This window comes from Sarcophilus harrisii, chromosome 3, assembly GCF_902635505.1.
Source record: "Sarcophilus harrisii chromosome 3, mSarHar1.11, whole genome shotgun sequence".
Taxonomy (NCBI): domain Eukaryota; kingdom Metazoa; phylum Chordata; class Mammalia; order Dasyuromorphia; family Dasyuridae; genus Sarcophilus; species Sarcophilus harrisii.
The window spans coordinates 34,933,350-34,954,326 of record NC_045428.1 but is presented as its reverse complement, the minus strand read 5'-3'; the positions used below and the strand labels follow the sequence as shown (position 1 = coordinate 34,954,326).

At 40.9% G+C, this 20,977-nt stretch overlaps 1 protein-coding gene across 4 annotated transcripts in view; it reads left to right on the top strand.

The window, feature by feature from the left end:
• Positions 1-18,718: 18,718 nt before the first annotated feature.
• Positions 18,719-20,977, top strand: part of TBL1XR1 (TBL1X receptor 1) — a 140,575-nt gene continuing 138,316 nt past the window's right edge. For all 4 annotated transcript variants that reach the window (XM_031957687.1, XM_031957686.1, XM_031957685.1 and 1 more), the window contains exon 1: positions 18,719-19,004. The gene's annotated coding sequence lies outside the window, so the exon portion shown is untranslated. The remainder of the gene's footprint in view (positions 19,005-20,977) is intronic.

Sequence of the window (20,977 nt, the reverse complement as noted above, 5' to 3'; positions counted from 1 at the left end):
CAAGATTCAGCTTTGCAAAATCTTGTGTTCCAAATTTTTCTCTCTCCCTCCTGCTTGTCCCCCTCTCCTAGACAGCAAACAATCTAGTACAGGTTAAACATATGCAATTCTTCTAAACTAATTTCCAATTTATCATGTTGCACAAGAAAAATCAGATCAAAAGGGGGAAAATGAGAAAGAAAAAAACAAAGACACAAAAACAACAACAGCAAAAGTGAAAATGCTATGTTGTGATCCATATTCAGTCCCCAAAGACCTCTCTCTGGATGCAGATGTCTTCTTCCATCTCAAGTCTATTAGAATTGGCCTTCTGAATAGTATCCTTAATGTCCTTTCTCTTAAAGTCTAGTTCTAGGAGCCCTCTATTCTCTTCTTACTGAAAATGCATGATGATAAGACTCAAATTGTGTAGCCCCCATATTAAAAAAAAAAGATATTACAATATTTAATCAATATTAAAATAGTAAGCATTTTAGATATTTTAAGATATATGTGCCAACAATAATGCTCAAAAATTAATATAACAATAAATTTCCACTATTATGGCAGGCAAAACTCTGGGATTAACGTACTGTATATAGCCAAATTTCAAAGCAACACTTTGAACTCAAAACAATAAAAACAACCTCAACAATTAACTCTAAGTACATCAACGTATATTTAAAAATCATGCATATAACAGGCATTATAGATATTTGTATATGTATATATGTGTGTATATATTCATGCATACATACATATATATATATATACATATAGGGCACATGGATATACCATACATATTATTTTCTAATATCATACTAACATATTAACATAAAGAGATTAGTCTGAATAATCTCTTTAAACTCCCAGTAAATAAAAAGACATAAAAATGATATAAAAAAGTAAAGCTATCTTAAAATATTGCCTGGGAAATAATTCCCAGTTATGGTACCAACATGATATCTGTGCCCTCTCCCCTCACATAAAACCTCGTAAAATTAGAGTTGAAAAGAAAATTGAGACGATTGTAACCATATGACAAAGGAGAGGAAACTGCTCCTGTGGAAAAGGAACTAATAAAACCAGTAGCAAGAAGGACACCTGTGGTTATCACATAGTAAACAATTTTTAAAAAAGGCTTAAAGATTCCAGATTCAATAAAATAAAACTGAGGACACTTTTCCTGCTGAAAAAATAAGTTATGGTCAATCCTTCCAAAAATTACCATTAAAAAACCCTCCACTGTTAACATGTTGAAAAAGGAATCCTAAAGCAAAGAACATTGCATTTTAAAACGTAAAAGCAGAAACATTAGAAACTAGTTCCCTAGAATAGTCTCTTAAGATTGAAACCTGAAATGCAGAATTGAATTCAGGGCCATTTGAATTGAACTTGTTGTTGAAGCACCAGTTTTCAGAGAAAGGTGGTAAAGCATCAGCCAAGCTTCAGAATCACTACAAAATTGTGAATGAGATATTTTAATTTTCCCTCCAAATTGCAAATAATGAAAAATTATTTCTGTGAGTAAGTTCCTACATGTAACAAAGACCAGATTTTCTAAATAAGTGGAAATTTTGTAGTATAGATAACAATTAGATAAAGTAGGTAGTTGATTAATCTATACATAGTTATAGAGATGGCTGTCCAAACCTGCCCTTCTGAAGAGATTTGATTTCCATATTTGTGGTATCAGGAAAAGTGCCATAATGGGTTCATCACCCTATCTCCCTCCCACAAATCTCTCTGGCATCCAGGAGCCATCTCTCCCATCCTTTGGAAAGCATTTCAGGACCATCCCTTAGGGAAAAGACAAACCTACTTTGATGAGATGTTAGAGGACAGATTTGAACTTCAGATCACTGGACTTCTAAGTCCATGACTCTCCTTCATATGTTCCCCTTGCTACGCATTAGCAGGGTAATAAGGCACTCACAAAGCAGTTAGGGAGATAATGGGTAAAGTGATAGAATAAGGAAGAAGTGAATTCAAATCCCACCTCAAGTACTTACTAGCTGTGTGACTTGAGCCAAATCACTTATCCTCTGCTTCTCTCAATTTCTTCATCTGTAAAATTGATAACAATTATACCTACCTCCCAGGATTGTTGTGAAGATCCAGTGAAATAAAATGCGCAGTGTGCTTTGTGAACCTTAAAATGCTATGTAAATGCTAGCCATTGTTATTAATACGGTTACTACTACTACTGCCTATAGCAATTTTGGCCAAGCTACTATTTTCTTTAGGCCTCAGTTGCCTCATCTTTAAAATGAAGCAGTTAAATTACATGACTTTTGAGGTCCCTTCTAGCATTAACTCTATGCTCCAGTGGGATGCTGAAGTAGCAATTTACAGAAGAGGGAGGAAGAAAATAAAATTTCTGTGGCTCAGTTGAATAGGATGCTGCACCTGGAGCCAGGAAGACCTGATTTTCAATCCTTCCTTGGACACTTACTTATCTGTGTGATGCTGAGCAAGTTATTTCACCTCTGACTGATTTCATTTTCTCATCTGAAAAATGGAGGTAATAGCACTAACCTGGGGATGGGGGAATTCTTGAGATGATAGAATGAGCTATTTGGCAAGTATTTTGAAAATCAAAAATACTATGTAGATATTAGCTGTTGTTATTGTTTTTCCTCTGCTCAAATGAAGAAACATTATAATAGATCTTTTGGGGTGTCTGGTCTAAGGGTAGAGGCAGATGAAAGTGGGAAAAGCTGCCTTAGGCCCCTCCCAGAGCTGGCTGTCAATGGACAGACAATTGTAATGAAGGAGTCCACAAAGACATGAAGACAGGAAAGCATGGAACACAACTGAGGAACAGGGATTAAATAGGCTAATTTGATGGGAAAAATAAAGGAACTCAGAGAAGTTTGAGATGAGGCAGACAGGGTCGAGGGGGATTAGGTAAGAAGGGCCTCTTCACTCTACAATCTGGAAGCATTCACAGTGCTATGACACTAATTGTCCAAAGGAAACATGATGTAGTGGGGAAAGGCCCTAGCTTTGAATCTAGGAACTCAGATTTATCGAATGTACAGTTTTAGTATATCCCTTAGTCTTCCTTTTTCTTCACCTGCAAAATGAGGGGATTGGTCCAAATGATCTCTGGAGTCGCTTCCAGAGATTTTATGAACTATTTATGCCATTTACACTGGCAGGACTATGTAGTTTGCATAAGCAGGGAAATAATTTCTATAATCCAGGTGAGAGAAAATCAGAGTTTGAGCTAGCATAGCTGCTTGGAAATAATGAAAAGGACACAGATGGGAGAGAGAATGCAGAGACAGAAACCACGTTTTAGGGCCTGGGTCATATTAGACACTTAATGGATAATTAAATTGATTTGGATTAATGATTGATAGAGGGAGCAGCAAAGGATGATTTGGGTCTCAGCCCAAATGACTGGGGATGATGGTAGTGCTCTCTAAGAGGAGAAATGCCATGGAGAAAAAGACTGTGTTTGTTGAATGCAAGGTATTATGACATCTAGACTGTGATACCCAGGACATCTCTAGAAAGTTGGGTCTAGAGCCTAGGAGAGAGACCAGGGAAGGGCTACCAAATTTATAACTGAATAGTGCCATTTTGGATGGCTAGACCAGAAATTAACTGAGACATGGATAAAATGGATAAGTTAAAATATATAAAGAGGAAACTGAGAGGGACCAGAACAGAAGCCTGGAGAATGCTAGTAGATAATGATTGGAAAGGCCACATACTCTAGACAAGCTTTGAGGACCTCACCCACACCCTGATTAGTTCACATTGCATGCATAGTTTATAATTGTTAAAGTAACCCATTTTTTATGGGACTCATCATGCAGTTTACAGAAGAGTGTGTGTGTGTGTGTGTGTGTGTGTGTGTGTGTGTGTGAGGGGAGATGAATGGTCAATAAGACTCTAAGGAAACTGTAGTGGCTTCTGTGTGGCCTAGGACTGCCTTTCATTTCTGTGTATATTTTTTATGGCTCTGAAAGCAGACCTTCTGGAACTAGAAGTCAGGAGCTCCTGTGGTGTGTTTCTGTTCCCCTTCAGATGAGGGGCCATAGTTTCATCCTATTCTGTTCCAGAGCCAGGACTCAGAGTAAACAAAGAGAAGATTTGAACCTAAGAGCTTTCATTTCAAGTATACTTCCTTAAGAACCTTTTGTGAATCACTTTTAATTTTAGAGCCTTGTTTCTGTTGATTATTTCGTTTGTCCTTTATATAGCTTATTTGTGGTCAGCTAGGTCATGCAATAGATAGAGCAAGGGGCCTGGAATCAAGAAGGTCTGAGTTCAAATGTAGCCTCACACATGAGCTGTGTGACCCTGGGCAAGTTGATTAAACCTGTTTGCTTCAGTTTCTTCATCTATAAAATGAGCTGGATAAAAAATAAAAAAGTGCTCCAGTAGCTTTGCTAAGAAAACCCCAAATAGGGTCACAAAGTGTCAGATACAGCTAAACAACAAGTAACTGTAGCTTGCTTATACATAGTTATTTGCATATATTTTCCACTCTTACACTGCAAGCTCTTGTAGAATAGGCATTGCCTTTTGCCATTGTATTGTAATTTTATTCCCAGGACTCAGCACATCTGACATATAGTAGTCTCTTTATAGATTATATATTGACCAAGGGGTTCCATGACTGAGTTCAAATCCCCATTACCAATCAGTTAATTGCCAAACATTTATTAAGCATCTACCATGTTCAAGGTACTGTGCCAGCTACTATGGATAAAAAAATAAAATAAAACAATCCCTGATCTCAAAGATCTTAGGTTCTCCTGGGAAAGAGATATGTATACCCACATATGTACAACAGGAAAGATTACCTACTGGTGGATATTGTACGTGATTTAAAGATCTTATTCTTCTAACATTGGATGTGGAGTTGAATGACATTGGTTTAAAACTCAGTTCTGCTGCTTACCATTTGGAGAAAGTCATTTGCCCCTCTCTAGGTTTTTGTGTTCTCATCTAGAAAAGGAAAGATTGGAACTGCATGATCTTAAATCCTATGGTGCTCAATAATGAGAAACTATGAAAAATGAGAGGTTGGGAATCACACCATGGATTGGAGGAGATTCAAAAAGTTATGGAACTACTGCTTTGATGAAAGAGCAAGAAAGTCAGTGAGACTTAAAAACAAAGACCAGCTATCAGCAATAAGGAAGGACAGAGCTAACAGTTGTGGGATGGTCCCTGTTCTGCACTGGTAATGAGAATTTTATCACTCAAGAGTTCCCTTAATTGATGAAATCACAACTCCATTCTAATAATAAGCAAACAAATAAAAATAAAGGGATGGATAAAAATATTTAGCACCCGAAATCTACCTAACTCGATAATTTAAGCTTGTATTGGATTAGTCAGATTTCTTGACTTCTTATAGCAAAAAGAAGAGGAAAAAAGGGGTAGTGGGATTTTAATAATAAGTGGGTAAGGGGATCTAACATGAACTCTAGTAATCCTGGAGTCCTGGCTTGGTAAAGAGTCAGATAAATTGGGGCAGCTAGATGGTGCAGTGGATAGAGCATCATTCCTGTAGTCAGGAGGACCCAAGTTCAAATCTGGCCTCAGACACTTAACACTTCCTATGTGACACTGGGCAAGCCACTTAACCCAACTGCCTCAGCCAAAAAAAAAAAAAAAAAAAAAAAAAGAGTCAGATAAATCTGGAAGTTTCTCAGAGAACCTGCAGCTTTCAATAAAAAGAAAGAGTAGGTTTAACAGGAGTGAAAGTGTAGGAAAGGGAAGGACAAGAGGTTGTGGTTCCAAGGGGGGAATTTCAGACTTTGTGATCTCAGAGGTAGAACCACAAATTTAGAGCTGGGAATGGATCTTACAAGTCATGAGGTTAAAATTCCTCTCCTCCCCTCCCCCCCAAGTCTAGAAACAAGTGACTTTGAAGTTCAAAGATACAGAGTAGGAAAGAACCTTAGAAGCCTACTAATCCAACTCTCTCATTTTATAAGTGGGGAAACTGAAATTTAGGGAGGTTAAAAGGTCACATGGGCAGTGAACACCAGAGGTGGGATTTGAACTCATATTCTCTGGCTTCAAATGCAGTATTCTTGCCATTGTATCCTAAGAAATTAATAGACCTAGGTTATAGACATGTTTAGGGTAGGCTGAAATAATAGGAAGATGAAGGTAATAAAAATGAAGCCAAGGTATTGGGAGTGCCATCAAGTATGATGTAAAAGTCATGGGGGATGATGGGAGTTAACAAAGTGAGGAAGGGCAAAGGACCTAGCACTAAGGTCTTTAAGGAATATAGGAAGGATGTTTATGTGAGTGCTAAGAATGAGGAGAGGACAGATGGTTTTGGATTTAAAGGAGAACTTGTTGCTGGGGGGGTGGGGAGGGAGGAGGGAGGAATGATCAAAGTGATCCAAGAGATGGGGAGAATAAGAGGAGGGTTCTCCATGGGAGAGGGTTTTAAGGGAAAGAGTGTGATCAGGACAAAGCCAGATTTCAATTAAGGGGAGGTTGGAGAAGGGGAGCATAAATGGACAAGGTGAACAGTAGAAGTTTGCTTCCACAGTATTACAGACTCATAAAAGTGGAAGGGACTTGAGAAGCATCTAGTCCAGGCTTCTCATTTTTTTTTCAGATGAGGAAAATGAAACCTGTTGAGGTTAAATGACTGGCTTAAGACCATGCAAATACCAAGTGGAAGAGCTCATAGAAGAAGAACAACATTCTGAAAAAACTATGGACAGGATCAGCACAAGGATGACTACTTGCAGAGGGAATTTTCTTTTCTGGAGGCAATCAGGTTTAAGTGACTTGTGCAGGGTCACACAGTTACTATTTGAAACTGAATTTGAACTTAGATGCTCCTGACTCCAGGGCTGTGCTCCATTTACCGTACCACCTAGCTGTTCTGGAGAGAGAGTTTTCTGAGAGTTTTTGAAGAGAGCACGGAACAAGATTAAAAAGAGAAGAGGTTTGCCTCCAAAGTTACTATTAGGTAATAGGAATAATGGAGGCATGATGTTAGATCACTTTGAGGGACATGTTAGCAAAAGGCACGTGGTGGAGAGGTCAATGAACTGGATTGTGTGGTACGTAAGGGAAAGAGTGATAGCTTTAGAATCAGAGAATCTGGGTTCAAATCCTCCTTCTGAAAAGGAAGAGGAAGGGAGTTGAGTTTACTGTTTCTCCCAGTTGGGATAAGTTAGAAAAAGAAGATTTAAACATGAAGGAAGCAGAAGTGGAAGCACGAAGAGAATGAACTTCGATCTTATAAATAAAGGAAGATTGAGCATTTACATAGTTCGGTGTAGAAATACTTAGAGCTACTCAACAGGGAAGCAGACTGGGATGGGAGAAAGAGATGGTGTTTACATTAAAATGGCTGGGGAGAATAGTCACAGATAATATAAACTTCCTGATCTTCAAGGGAGGCGGTGAGGGGGACTAAAAACGAACCCTAACTCTTTTCGCTTCCTCTGAGACTATGAGTGACTTAATGACCACATTAAGCCTTGGTATTTTTCCTCTATCAAATGAGGAAGATGGACTAGAGTTCCTAAAGTTTAATCCTAAAAGGATTGATTGGTCTTTATTGGAGGCACTTAGTGCATATGAATAAAGTTTTGCATAAATGTGGTTGTTTTAATTATTGTTAATCCTTTTACATTACAAATGCGGAATCACCAAACTTGGGCTGAAGGAAATAGTCCCTTTGTAAGATCAATTAACCTCAGCTCCATTTCAGTTTCCTTCAGCCCGGTTTTTCTCCTCACCTCAGTCTGGTTGGCAAGTTAGAAGGCTTCCTCATTAGGGAAAGGTCAGGAGGCACTTTTTAAGCATCAGCATCTTTTGAGAAAGCAGATGTTTTGAGGGGCCTTTATTTAAGTAGAAAGAACAGCATTCACATCTAAGATTAGCCAAATCACAACAGTGTGATTTGAGTCATGTGATAATTTCTGCATTCCTCTTTTTCAGCTGCAATGTTTAGGGAGGTCTCACTTTACAGGGATATGGTGGAGATTAATGAGATGTTATTTATTAAACTCTGGAATAAATTAGCATAAATCATATGGTAGAAATTTTTTTTTTCAGAGGGGGAGGGGAAGAGATCACTGGGGTCTAGATTGAACTGTTTCAAATTACTATAGTCTATTTAAAGAGTTTTATGCAGCAGGATGCTGGCTGGGCTTTCGGAAAGACCTCTCTTTTTTTTTTTTCCTGGGGTTTCCTTAAAATCTGCTGGCTTTGCACTTTCATGAGCTGAAAGGGTTTTCTATAAAGCAGTGAGATATTGATCAGTATTAAAATTGGACTTATCTCCTTTAGGAAATAATGTTCCCCTCCATGTTGGCTCAGAATGTAAAGATCTATAAGAAAAAAAAAAATTAAATGTGGGTTTTACTCGTATCCACCCAAGAGTCTAACCATAGGTCAAAACATTTTGACTCTCCCTCCCTCTCCAGATGGGAGGGAAGGAGGAATAAGAAGAAATTTTTAAAAAAGAAAAAAGAACCAAAGAACACCTTCTTCCCATTATTTTATAATATTTTGAAACTTTTAAATGTCTCAAATAGATGGTTTCTTGATACTCTTTTAAAATCTCACTTTCATTTTCAAATGAAATATAGAACTCTTCATTATAACAGAGAACTGCAATCAAGCAAAGGAAATCCACACACTGAACATGCCTGACAAAGTATGTCTCATTTTATACCCACGGTTTTCTACCTTTCAACTGAGATAGACGTGGAGTGGATAATCCTTTCAAGTCACTATTGGTCACTGCAATGATCAGTTTTGATATCTTTTACTGTTACTTTCCTTTATGTTATCGTGGCCATTGTGAAATGTACACAATTGCTCCTATACTCCAAAGAACCTGTAATTATAGCAACTGAGCATTCTCTACAATGATGGAGATTGGAATCCATCTATACTTATCCATCTTTGTTAAATTTTGTTGTTAAATTATTTTTTCAAATCCATTATTTTACTCTAGTCCTTCTTTGATTTTTTTCATTATGACATGAAGGTGACCCTGGGTTCTAGAATACTATGACGACAGAGCATCTGTTCTAAAAGAGGCTAGTATTCCAAACAAGATAGGCTTAATGATGCTCTATATGAGGACCGGGTTAGCTAAAACTTTTGCCGTCGGGTCAATGTTTCAATCAAAGCAACTATGGAGAATACTCTACAGGACTGAGTTAGAGAGGGGGTGCTAGGTATGACCATGGATACCAAGAGAACCTCAGACTCTTGAAGCACTGAAGTAATTCTTACATGACTCCTACTACAATTGTACTCTCCCCTTTCTAGAGAAAAATGTAAAATAGCTGCTCACCAGGGAATGACTCAATATGTAATTCAATCAAGGAAAGGTATCTTGAGTCTAATGAACATGACGAGAGTGAATGTTAGTATACAGAATTTGCTCCCACGAACATCTGTAACTCTGTCCCATTTCCAAATTGCTGTGGCCTTTTTGGTTACACTATTGTCAATCAAAACTTACCTATCTTAAAACCTATTCTCTTTACCCAAAATGGGAATAAGGTAAGAAATCAATCTACGCTGAATCTGTTCATTTGTTTATTACAAGGGATAAGCCCTACTGTTCTTAAAAGTACACCTGGGAAAAGGATTCTTGTCAGAAGAATTCTCTGGGAATACTCAATAAAGAAAGTAAGTCAGTTTCTCAACAGAGTAGTACAATGCTCTGCCTTATATTACTCACGCTGGATTCCCCAGTCTCTTTCCAACATCTGGCAGAAGATACACTTGTCAGCTAGGATTTTAGTCATGAGTATATAGTCTAATGGAAATATGCAGAATTTTGTTTGCCCTTATGTCCCCAGTTCACAAATCCATGTATCTTCAAGGGGCCTTAGGCCAATTTTATACTTAGTTTAGTGTTTTCAGAAATGTTCATGGGCTCCAAACTCCCACAGGCCTTCTTCCTATGCAAACCAAGTCTTTATTGCACTACTGTTTTTGTACATTTGAGTTGTGACTCTCTGAGACAATTTTGGATAAAGATCTCTATGTTCCTCAGTGAGGACTAGACCTAACCATGTTCATGTTTTACACATTGCATTATTGCCTTGGATAGGCTTTTAGACTATGTAGGTTTTTCCTCTTGGAAACTGATCTGTCAGATAAGCTAATCCTGGACAAAATGACCTTTGGTCCTTGCTACTTTGCTTACAATTTGTTGTTCTGGGTGCCACATTTTAGGAAGGATATTAAGCTACATTGTCCAAAAGAGGACAAACAGAAAGCTGAAGGATATCTGGTTCAGTGCTGTCTCAGGAGCATCTTGTTCTGTGGGGCTGAAACTGGGCAGGGCAGCAGATATAGAGCAGTGAGCCAGAAAGTCCAGTTTCCACCAGTCTTGGAGTCAGGAAGACCAGAGTTCAGATCTGGCCTAGAGACCTGACAGTTACTAGCTGTGTGATGCTGTGCAAGTCATTTAACCTTGATTGCCTTGCTCCTTTACAAAAGAAAAATGAAAAATTAGTTTCTTTCTGCCGTTATAAAAAAAAAAGGCAATGGGAGGTGGTATGTATGCTGCCTTCTAGCCTTCCAATGAAAAGGGCAGAGGAGGCTGAGGTGATGTGAGTCAAGATTTGGTTTAGCAGCTTGATGATGAGAGGTGATAGATTAATCTGGAAGAGAAAACTTGTTCTGCAGAGTTGAAACTAGTTGCCTATGTCTCCATCCACCTTTCCCTCCCCAATCTCCTTTGAGTTTAGAATATCTGAATGATGTTGAACTTCCCATTTTTCCACTGGTGTCCTAATGACATCACTGGATGGGCTATTGGTAGAATTTACATTGAGAAAGAAAGACAGGCTAAATATCTATTCAGAACTTCACAAGGAAACCAGCAATCCTGCCTAAAAACATCATGCTTAAAAGGGGAGCTTTGAACACCTATAATGGAAGAAAGGGACTTTCAGTAATCATGAACTGTGAGTTGTTACCATAAGTACTCAATGAACTTAAACTCGATTTCCTCTGGGCTCTATTTGTGTGTGTGTGTGTGTGTGTGTGAGAGAGAGAGAGAGAGAGAGAGAGAGAGAGAGAGAGAGAGAGAGAGAGAGAGAGAGAGAGAGAGAGAGAGAGAAATACTGAGAATACCAGGACAAAAATGAAACATACCTGCCATGAAAAGCTTCCATGGGGAAACAATACATACACAGTTAATATAAAAATATATACAAAGTACATAAAGGGGGAAATGGAGTATACTGACAACTCAGATGGTTCAGGAAAGATAGATCCATCAGTAGTATGATTTTGAGCAATCGCCTCTCTGGGCTTATTTACTCTTTAAAATAAAGGCAGATTAGAGGAGCATCCACCTTAAAATAATGGGGATGCTAATATATGAGAGGAAGATTTAGCAAGGACACGCATTGACCAGTAGATAGAAGACTTTTGGTTCATTATATTACATTCTGATTACATCTGAAAGATATGTGACCTGCATTTTCTTGCAATTTGCATATACATTAATATGTCTGAATAAAATGTTTGTGTGTTGCTTTTGAGGTTTCAGCAAAGTTTGTTATAGAGATGAAATCAAGTCACGGAGGTATGGCAAAATGCTTTTCAAGAAGGGAAGGTTACAATCTAAATGCTAAACATGGAGGGACAGAGAGAAGTTCATGCACTGAGATCTTAAAGAGATGCGGTTTAAGTCATCATCATCTCCTGATGTTAGAAGGAGAGGACTGAAAGGACCACAGAGAAAGGATTGTATTAGTTAAGCCAGAAACAAATAGATGTATTGAGAAAGGTAAAAACAAGAGGCCTTTGATTTATCAAAATAAGGGCATTAAATTTAGTTAGTGAGTTATAACTGTTAGTAATAAACATAAAAAGATTCTATGATTGAGGTAATCTCCCAGTATATGACAGAATCCTAGATTTAGACTAAGCAGGTCTGGGTTCAATTCTGATTTTCTTACTCAGAGACTTTGGATAAATCATTTTAACCTTCTTGGCCTTAGGCTTGACTCAAATTAGTGTAGTAAGACTCTCACTGATCATTTAACATTTAATAAAAGGAAGTTTAATGATAGAATGGACTTTTTCAGCAAGGCTATAACATCCATTTATTTGGGGGAAGCTCCCTGACTCTACAGTACAGCACAGTGGGTCAAGCTGGAGGAGCCCTTGGCTTTTACTTACTTGGTGGGCTTTTTAACTAAACCACCAAGAAACTGCCAGTGATTCTAGGCCCACTGTAGGGTGCTGGAGTGAGCTCATACAAGCTAATTGTCAAATTTTCAGTTTGAGAATTTATACCTCAAAAATTGGCAAATAATAAAAAACAGGGTCTAGTTTATTGTTCTGTTGTCCAGACTTGAGTGATAGAAAAAAATGATAATAATGCTGGGCAAGAACAAATGATAATAATGCTGGTGAAAAACTCTGCCATGTGCACATTCCCCTAGCCTCTTCCCAACCCACCCTAGCCAAGAGTTAAATATTAACCATCACAATCCTGATTGTAGCCTTTAGAATCCTGCCCGATCAAGTCTACAAGATACTTTTATTATCTTTTAGGGGAAAAACAAACCTAGCCTTCCTCACTGGGCAGGTGGGATGATATGGCTTCTCTTGACTTCCATTTCCTCATCTCTAATATTGTATTAGAACATTGTATTAGAACAGATGCCCTACTAAGATCCTGCCTCTAATCTGTGATCCTAGCATTATTAGTGTAGTAGAAAGCACATTGAGTTTGGATTTAGAGGACCTGAGTTTCAATCTTAGCTCCACCACTTACCTGTGTTACCATGGTCAAGTTATTTAACTACCCTGAGCATGTTTTCTCATCTGTAAAATGAGGAAGGGGGCAATGTATAAGAGTAAGAGAGGGAAAGTGGTGTGGTAAGGAGGGTACTGGACCTAAAGTCAAAAAGAACCTCAGTTCACATACTTCAGATTCTAGTCATGTGACCCTGGCCAAGGCAGTCTTTTGATGCCTTAGTTTCCTGATCTGTACAATTAAAGCATTTGACTTGATGGGTTTTAATATCTCTTTAAATTCTTTTTTTTTTTTTTTTTTTTTTTGACTAGGTGAAAGGCCATTCTTTATCTCAATTGCTACCTAGCCTTAATTACTGAATAGGTGTGGCCTTAGTCAAACTGAGATCTGTTAAAGACCTTAGTTTAAAAGGCCGAGGTGTCTCCCACTGCATCCAGGGCCATCTCTAGTCATCCTGATCTATATCTGGCCACTAGATTCAGATGACTCTAGAAAGGAACGTGAGGCAGGTGACCTTGCACAGCCCTCCCTCTTTCAAATCCATTTCACAAAACCATGCCATGACTATTGTTCTCTTCCAGAATGAAGGACAAACAGCAACAAATCTTATGTATACGATTCCATAAAATGCCTATTTCTTATGTCCAAGTTTGCTTTAAATATATTAACAGGAGGGAAGGGTATGCCACAGATAAATTTTAAATACATAATCTTGAGGACTTAAAAAAAAAATGCTCTCCACAATAAGATCCTCTCAACCTGGATTAATCCAGTCTTCTTTCACCTTAAAACTATTTGACTGAGGATCAAAGCTACAGAGGTGTGTGACATCTCATCATACCACACCCTTTGGGTGTAATAGTGCTAAAATAAAACAAGTTAGGATTTGTTTAGTCATTTTACAACATATATGTAACTTCTGGTAACAGTTACTGGGATGAGGTTTCTCTTTGTTGGGTAATTAACTAAACCCGGCTCTTTCTTAATCTTGTGGGCACCAGTCTTTGGAATGCTTCATTTAAAAGTTACAAAGTAGTTTCTTCCAGCTAGAAACACATTAACATTACATTCGGAGCAGAGGGAGGTTTTCACTTTGGGAGCCAGCCCTGAAAATGAGCAGACTAGAGTTGCTCTTTTGTCCTTAATTCACCCCACGGTGCCTAATTATTGCTTGAATTTCAATGAAGTATGTGAATTCGCACACCACCCGATATGTTGCAACTTGAGAGGGTGAGGTAATAATTGCCTATGACCTGCCAGTGGTAGCTTTATGTGGGGTTCACGTTAAAGGCCTCTTGTCTTGTCTGACAATAAAATCAGACATAACCCCTAACTGTGGTGTCCTTATATCCCTGATGGCTGCAGACACAAAGCAGAATTGTTGCCATTTGAGGGAAACTGTCATTATTAAAAAAGAATTTCCCTCCTCCCCTTCCAGTAAAGCAGGCTAGGTAGAGCAGGATGTATTCAACTGACTTGAGAGATTTTTTTTTATATTGGCAGATACCTTTTCCTTGGGGAAGAGGGAAAAGAAAGGGTGATGAGCCCCACTTACTCATTTTTTTTTTCCCTAAAGCTTAAGGTTTTTGTTTTGTTTTGGGGTGGGGGAAAGGTGGGAAGTACTAAGATGTATACTGATAACTGTGCAAAGATGACCTGAATTCCAGTTATATCTAATGCTTATTACCTCTGCCATTCTGGGTAAGGTCTTCCAACTTCTCTGGGTCTCAGTTTCCCTTCCCTCATCCCCCAGTGTATAGTGTGTAGGGGAAACCAAATGACCTTTGAGGTCCCTTTCTGATCTTATGACAAAACTGTGGCGGAAGCTCTGCCATTGGATTTTCTCCATGCAAAGGGGAGAGCAAGAAGGTGGGGAGAGAGATACATAGATAACCTGGCTGTGCACCTACTACACAAGTACTTAGGTTCCTATCTCCCTTCCCTAATGTACTGCTTCATGGAATCTCCAGCATTATGGCTCAGATGCCAATTCCTACAGGAGACATTTATGGGTTCTTAGGATAACTTATGAACTTAACCAAAATCACAAAGGTGAGAGACCCAGCTTCAGAGTCTCTCCTTCTTTCCCTTCTCTCCCTCCCCCCAGCCCACTGACTTATGTTAGGGCTAGTGCTATCAACTCTGTTTGCTCTCTTCCACATAGAGTGTATTCTTTCCTCCCAGAAAAATGTAAGCTCTTGGAAGACAAGAACTGGTTCATTTCTATTTTTGTATCCCCACTTAACCTCTAGTACAGTGCTTAGTACAATAATAATGTATAATAAATATTTACATAGTACTTTATAGCTTGCAAAGTGCTTTACAGATACTATCTCATTTGATCCAATACCTCCTGGGAGGTAGTTGCTGTTATCCTCATTTTAAAGATGAGGTTGTGACTTGCTCAGGGTTACATAGTAAGTGTCTGAGGCTGGTTTTGAACCTATAGCTTCCAGTCTCCAGGTCCACTAAAGATGATCAAATAAATGCTTGTTATATTGTGATCAACAAACCGTTGCCAAATTGAGCTGAATCTTGATCTGGTTCAGCATGTCTGGTTTAAAAACAAACAAATAAACAAAAAACCCAGCTTCTATTATAGAAAATACTATGCCCCAAGGAAAAAAAAAAAACTCAAAGTATTTTTGTACATGAGATGATCTGATACCCCAAGATGTGGGAATCTCTTTCACTGGCTTTTGGAGGTCCCAGGATCACAGAACACAGAATAGCAAAGCTGAAAGGACTTTAGAGATCATCTTCTGCAACCCCCTCATCTGGAAGATCAGGGAATTGAGGCCCAGGGAGATGAAGTGACTTATGATAAAGAACTCAGCCAAAGTGAGCTCCCCCTCAGTAGAGGTCATCTAGGGAAGACTGGGTGATTGACTACCTGTCCTGTGGGCAGTAGAGGACTTTTTTCTAGTATGAACTAGACTAATTGGTACTGACATCTTTCCAAATGCTGAAATTTGTCTGTCCCAGAGAGGGGATCTCCACCCCACATTAATATTGTACAAATTGTTAACTCCTAACAATTAAAACTTAGAAAAATATCAGCTAGGTATTTTCAGGTCTTTGTAAAGCCTTACTAGTTCTCTATCTCTAGCTATATCACCCTCAGGACCTAAGAGTATCATTTACAGAAAGATTACTGGTCAGCCTCAGTGCAGGGAGTTTCCTGGATTTCATCCCACCTTCAAAAAATGCTAACATAAAATTGAGTGCCTTGGAATCTTATTAATTCTGTAGCGTGATCTGGAAGTCTGTGTGCTTTAGAATGCTTGCAAAACTCTCAACAGTCTGTGCTGGGGACATACACTTGGAGATAACATGAGGATATCTATTTTCTCTTTCATATCCAAGGATGATTTCTCACACATACTTAATAAGGCATGGAAATGCTTTCCCCACCCCCAGCCTGCCCAATGACTTTGGTCATTTTCCATTCATGTTCTTTTTCTCAGTTCTTCTGGTGACTAAGGCTGTGCACCTGTAAGTTCTCTGGGCATAGGGGTGCACTCTAAAGCCATACCAGAGAATCTAAGTAGACGTCAGGGACTGGGCTGAACCCTTTGGCTTTGGCCTCATTAGCTAGGCCTCTAACCAAAAAGCTATCAGACTTTGGACAGATAGATACTGGAAGCTTTCTTCAATGTATCTAGTTAGTCTCTCAGCACTTATCTGTGACTTGAAATGAGAATTTTCTGGTTTGCTTTAGCTACATTAAATTTGCCCTGCATGAGCTGAAGAAAACACTGTGGTAAGAATTTTTATTTTGAAGAGAGTCCAACACACAAAACCTCTTGCTTAACAAGCACGTAGAAATGAACTACTTTACTTAGGAGAAGAAAGTAATTATTCAAACTAAAGCAGAATCTGTTGCAAATTATATTTTCAAAACTGGATTGAAGGTTTATAATGTAGTCTGTTTATGCAACAAATAAGTTGAATCCCCTCCCCCCTTTCTATATACTTTAGTTTCTCATCTCTCTCTCTTTTTAATGGTGACTATTTACCTTCTTCACTTTAATAAAAATTTGCTGCCTACCAAGCGTCAGGCACTGTCCTAAAGTTCATATACAGTAACAGAAAAATCAAACCCCAACCAAAAAGTCCTTACTCCCAAGGACCTTAGGCTTTACTGGATAAAACCCACAACAAAAGCCTCACTTTAACCACCCCAGAACATTTATCACCTTTCTAAGTAATATTTAATGACTTATGCTGATGTCAAACACACATATCAAAAGTATAAAATGGAGAAACTTCCCTGGCCTCTGCGGTTGTCAATATATATATTTGGTAAACACGTAGCAAATTATCTTATTTTTGCCAAATAACGAGATGAACAAACCTTTAAAACAGACCCAGCCTAAGATAAATACCACCATATGCCTAATTTACAATACATTTGGGTAGAAACGTTTCAATTATAATGTGGTGTTTAGTGCATGTGTATACCCTTTTTCTGTGTTTTTCTCTACTGATTTTGGGGGTCTGGATGGAAATTTAAAAATCAATGGTTTATTACAGATGAAATGTCTTTCCAGATACAAGTAACATACTGTATGTACACAAACATGCATGTGTATTTACGCAGTTCTGCAAACAAATACACATGTATAGGCTGTATATACATACAGAAATATTCGTGTATTATCTGACGAGTTTATGTAATCGCATCTCTTAGATGATCACATGTGTAGATGATGTAGATGGAGAACAATCTCACCATTAAGCTGTAATCACGGGGCAGTTGGGAGTCCAGTTGATAGTATTTTTTCTTCATAAAAAGTTAAACGATGTTTTATGATCCTATTTGGTGTTTCTCCCCACCCCCACCTCCTCCCTTCTGCCAGGCAAACAACAAATAAGCCCCGGAAATGAAAATGCACTTGGGTGCTTGGCTCTTTGAATGTGCCTCTGTTCTCTGTGTATTTTAGAAAAGAATGGGCATCCCAGTGCCCTTCCTCCCCCTACTAGCCCGGCAGCTGGGGGAAACGGGCAAGAGGCCAAGCTCCCCAGATAAAGCTGCTCTCTTCGGCTTCCCCCCGCTCTCCCTCTCTTCTCCCAGCTCCTTCTCCCCAGCTCGCTCCAAATGCTTTTCCTTTCCTTTCCTCTCCCTCCCCCTCTGGCTCGCCGCTCCATTTCCTCAGCCCCTCCTTTTCCTCTCCTCTCCCCCTCCCCCGTTCTTACTCCCGTTCCCCAGTTCCTTCCCCTCCCCTTTTTATCTCCCTTCCCCCCTCCCTTCACCTTCTCCACGCTATTTTCCCCTCCCTTCTCCTTTCCCTTCCCCCTCTCCCTCCTCTTCGCTCCTTTCCCTCCCCTCCTTTCCTCCTCCGCGCTTCTTTCTCCTCCCCTTTTCCCTCCCTCGCGCCTTCCCCTCCCCCTGGCTCGGTTCTCCTCCTCTCTCCCCTCCCCCTCCTTGCTCCTTCCCTTCTAGTCTCTTTCCCTCCCCCCTCGGCTCTCTCCTTTCCCTCCCCCTCCTTCTCTCCTCCCTTTCCCTCCCCAGGTTCGTTCCTCCCTCCCCTCCCCCTCGCCTCGTGTGCCCCCTCCCTCCCCTCCCCCTCTCCCGCTGTGCCCCCTCCCTCCCTCCTTCCCTCCCTCCCCGGCGCCCTCTCCCCTCCCCGCCCCGGGCGGCGCTGGCTGCCTGCGCCGCTCGGCTCCGCTCGGCTCTGCGCTGCGCCGGGGTTTGTTTGGCTGTGCGGCAGGAGCCGCCGCCGCCGCCACCGCCGCCGCGGGCCTCGCGAGCTCATTTGCGCCTGGCTGGTCCGGCCCCCTCCCCCCCCCGGCCCGCTCCCTCCCCTCCGCGCTCGCTCCCCGCTCCCCGCGCCCCGCGCCCCGCTCCCGCTCCCCGAGCGCGGAGACTCTGGCGTTGGCCGCCCGCTCCGAGCCGCAGGGCTCCAGCCTCCGTGCTCCGCTCCTGCTCGCGGCCCGGCGGCGGCGCGGCGGCCGCCCCCTCCCCCGGCCCAGCCCGGCTCGCGCCCCCCCGGCCGCCCCCGCCCCCGCCCCCGCGCGGAGCAGGGAGGCGGGCGCAGCTGGGAGGGCTCCTCGGCGGCGGCGGCGGCGGCGGCGGCCGGCGGGGTCGTCGCGCTGCCCGCCCGGAGCCCAGCCGGGAGCTGAGGCCGCTCCCGCCCGGGCTGCGTGTTCCGCCGAGGCGCCTGAGGCCGGCCGGCCGGGGGCACTTGCTGGGCCTCCACTGCGGGCGGGAGGGGCGGCCGAGCCCCGGCCCTGCCCGGCCCAGCCCAGCCCCGGGGAGCGGCGCCAGGTAAGGGGGGAGGCCGGGCCGGGGCCCGCGCGGGGAGGGGGCCGTTCTGGGGAGGGGGCTGCGTGCTGAGGAGGGGCTCCGAGTGGGGGAAGGGGCCGTGGACTTGAGGAACTGGGCTGTGTATTTAGGGGAGGGGGCTGGATGTGTATACGGGGTGGGGGTCGGCGCCGGTCCCTTGTGGCGGGCGTGGGGGATGGGCGCGAGTGTAACAGACATTTTTCAACTTGGCCCTTTGGGGAGGTGGTGTTTGACTGGGGGATATGATTATCCTCATTATTATTGGTATTTAGCCTCCCCTTCCCCCCACTCCCCGCCCCTGCGAACGGCAGCAAGGTGATCCCGCACCCTGTTTCGCTGTTTTTTTTTTTTAATCCTCCCCCTCCCCCCATGCACCCTCCACCCTCGGTGCCTTTTCCCTCCTTTGGGGAAGGCTTTCAGGAAAAGAATTTGCAGCAGATTGAATCTAGGAGCCATCATTAGGCAGACTCCTTTTGAGCCTATTTTTAGCGAAGAAGGAGCCTTTCCGTGCATATTTATGAGTATTAACATTAATTTTTTTTGCAACCCACCAGCAGCAAGCGGAAAGAATTCTTTTTTTTTTTTTTTTTAACACCTTAAAAAGGGGGAAATTTTTTCCCCCATCTCCACCCTATCAAGTAGCTGACCCTTGGTCTGTGTAAATTTCCCGGATGGTTTATGAGAGTTTTATGTTGTGTAAATTTTAGGAAACGAGGGATGTAATTGGAAGGGTGAAAAATGTGCTTGGTGTCTGAACTCATGCTGAAGGAGGGGGAGGGGAAAGCATACACACACACAGACACACACACACACACACTCTCACTCCTCACTTACCCACTGTGTGATTTGGGTTTCCTTTTTCTTCCTGGGAGCTGTTTCTTTGTAACTTTGTTGTTGTTTTTGTTTTAAAATTTATCTTCAGGAAGTATTCTGGAGGAGGAGTGTTTTTGAAGTTGTTTTTAAAAGTGTATTTTGAGCAAAGTTGTTAGTTTGCTGGTAAGTTTTGGCTAGAACGGTCATTTTTTTTTTTTTTTTGACAGTGTAAAGGCCACGTTGTTAGTATAAAGTAACTGTAGTTCGATAGAAGCTACTCTATTGGTGTATTTTCCAGCTGAAGCAGACTTTTATGTAGAAATTAACCTGAAGATATAGTGTGAATGATTTCATGAATGCATTACCATATATTCATTATTTTAGGGAAACTTATAATTTTGGAACATTAACCACTTTATATCTTCAGCAAAGCTAAATTTAATGCAGTGAACATAAATGTGTACAGTAAGCTTTTGGATAAAACTTTGTGTAGGTTAGGTACTGTTTTTCACATTAGGCTTCCAAATAATGTCATCCTCTTCTTAACCTTTTGGAAGTTACAAATGAGAGCTCCTAAGTCAGGTTTAAAATGATTGTAGTATTTTTTCAGTGTTATTGTTAATTAAAACCTTGGTTTGTGCAGCCGTCTCTTCCCATTTAAAAATAGGTCTGTTATTAAGTGACATTTTACTATCTGTGTAATTTACATGTTCTGCTTTGGGAATTTTACTAATAGTCACGGCCAGCTTCCTTGTTTTCTAAATAAGAATTCCTTTTGTTGATTTGCTAGCTGTGCTAAATAAAATCCGGGTTATTGAAGGCATGGGTAATTATTTGAGCTTGATTGGTTTAAAATTTTTTCCTCTTTGCTAAGTTGTAATTAAGTAATAACCTCTCTTCTGTTTCTTGGGGATTCCCTCTTGTGTGTGGATAATAAGGGGTCCTCATGATGTTTTTTTTCAACATGCCTAAACCAATTTAGAGTGTGTATGTGTGTGTTTTAATGCTTTTAAGCAAATGCTAGTGACATTATTATTGGTCTCAGTGTGATTTCTTTTTTTGTTGGTGTGAAGTGAGACTAGGTGCCTCTTTGGTGTATGTTATTATTCCCAGATCACCTGAGACTGTTCTTGCTATCTCAA